The following is a 2243-nucleotide window of genomic DNA, read 5'->3' as shown; positions in this document are numbered from 1 at the left end:
TGCTGATGTGAAGGGAGTGTGCGGAGCATCCAGAGGGCAGGGATGGGACAGCGTGTGGAAAGGATATCAGGCAATGTCACTTAACCATCAACAGCACATTTCTGTCAGAAAATGGTAAACCTTTGCTAATTGCCTCTCTTTGAGAAGTCACCTTCTACTCCATGTTGTCTTCTGCTGTAAGCTGGGTTACTGCATGTCTTGGAAGCCAGAGAACAGATTTCTCAGGATGCTTTTTGCTATAGGCACCATATGTCTAGCCTAAATCCTCAGTTCAGCACAGCAAACCTGGAGCGACAGTGGTGGTAAGAGCAGCTGCATAGCGTTTCCTTTTCTGTGGTGGTTTCATTCTGTTGTAGCACTAACCTCAACCTAAACACGTGGCCACAAATACATGTATTGCAACCAGAGCAGTATGTATCGGTATACAATCAATGCTATTTTATCTCATGCATGCGTAAACTCTCACCTGTTTCCTCTACTAACACTGATCAATACCAGTCTTGACATATGGTTGGAGGTCTCAGGCTTGCAGGTCTGTTTTCCAGAAGAATTTTCCTTGTGCCCACCAGGTTTTGCATGGTTACTTGGCTTTCTGGCCACTAGAATGAAATAAGCCTTAAAACCCATCGATGGTCTCAAAGGAGTCTGGTTTGGGATCAGAGTTTGCTTAACTCATTTTGAAGCCGGTCTCCCTGGCCACGTTGTCTCAGTTCCTTACGTAGCCAGTGAAAGAAGATGAGGCACCTCAGGAAGGAGGCCCATGCTCTTCCTCACCTATTGTAGGATGGGGTGATTCATCTCTACAGGTGCCTGTGTTTCTCCATTTCTACAGGGAAACCTCACCGCTAGTAACCAGCTCTTCTCACTACAGATACAGGTCTGGACCTTGCCCCAGTAACTGGGTGCAGACTCAAGCCCCTCCTGTCTCTTGAGCCATGGGTGGCTGCGTGCACTTTGCCATCCCACTTTGTCACTGGCCGGGATGAATGTGGCCTTATGAGAATTGTTGGCTTTGCTGTAAGCAATTAGTAACATCTTTCCCATAACTTGGGCCACATGATTTGTAAGCCTCTCAGAAAGTTCTCTGAAACATGAGCCAATTTCTCTTTTAAAAATATTATTAAATTAAAAAAAAAAAATTCTTGCAATGCTAGCAGTGCTGAGCAAGATAGTATCAAAAATCTTTCATCGTTCTCACTGCCAATGAATACAGATTTATACCTTACAGTGGAAAGGACACAGAGCCTCAGTTTTCAATTAAAACAGCTCAGCTTTTCATCAGTAGAAATTGAGGTCCACAGTGCCAAATAAAATAAGGCCAGGTTCTTAGCTGGTTTAAACTGGATGAGCTCCACGTAGCTTCAGTTGACCTGCACTGAATTGTACTTGCTGGATTTTGGCTGTTACATGACTTTCCTTCCCTAAGCAAGTAAGACATACAGCAGGCTTGCAAGGGATGTCTCTAAAGAGACACGTTGCTGTTCTGCACCTGTTCGGTCCTAGATTCACAGTTCCTGCAGATGCGAGTAGGATCCTGCTCATACGCAGATTTATCGGGTTGTTTTTCTCCTTTGGAGTCTGCATTTATGTTTCTGGCTTGCTGGTGGAGCATTTACACTAACAGGCAGGGGATTTTTATCTGTTTCTTTTTCTGGCATGCTGGAAACTAAAATTTTAACACTCAGTAAACAAAACTGAGAGGCAGTTTGTTCTCAGGATAATATTTTTGTGACAAGACAGTGGGAAGTAAATGGCATCTACAAGCAGCGTGTTCTTCCCTTGGTGCTCCCAGTAATTTTAGCACTGCAGTTATGTAGCTGGGGAGGAAAGTTACAGAGACCCATTGGGGTAGGAAAAATTTGAATGAAAACCCCCAATGAAATAGTTGCTGGTGATTTTGTCATGCTTCCATATTTAGGTTCCTCTAACACTGAGCCGAATTATGAAGAAACGCCGAGAGCATTAATCACACTGCTATATACTTTTCAGCTATCTTTTGGCAGCCTTTTGAAAGTCACAGCTAAAAATACTGAAAACACTCTAGGCTTAATATGATTTGAGTTAAGAAAAAGGATAGATAGAAAGAAAAAGACTGAGAACAACGAGCTGTGTTATGGCTGTACTCACTGAGGTCCCAACGTAGGCGAGATAACAAAAGGACTGTTCAACCGAGTTAAAGGTGTACCTGAGCTAAAGAAGAGTCATCCATTGTACTCTGAAAAGTTGTGTAGGTTTTGAGGAAC

This window comes from Fulmarus glacialis, unplaced genomic scaffold (genome assembly GCF_000690835.1).
Source record: "Fulmarus glacialis isolate BGI_N327 unplaced genomic scaffold, ASM69083v1 scaffold29599, whole genome shotgun sequence".
NCBI lineage: Eukaryota > Metazoa > Chordata > Aves > Procellariiformes > Procellariidae > Fulmarus > Fulmarus glacialis.
The sequence above is the reverse complement of the archived record's forward strand: the minus strand, read 5'-3'. Positions refer to the sequence as shown.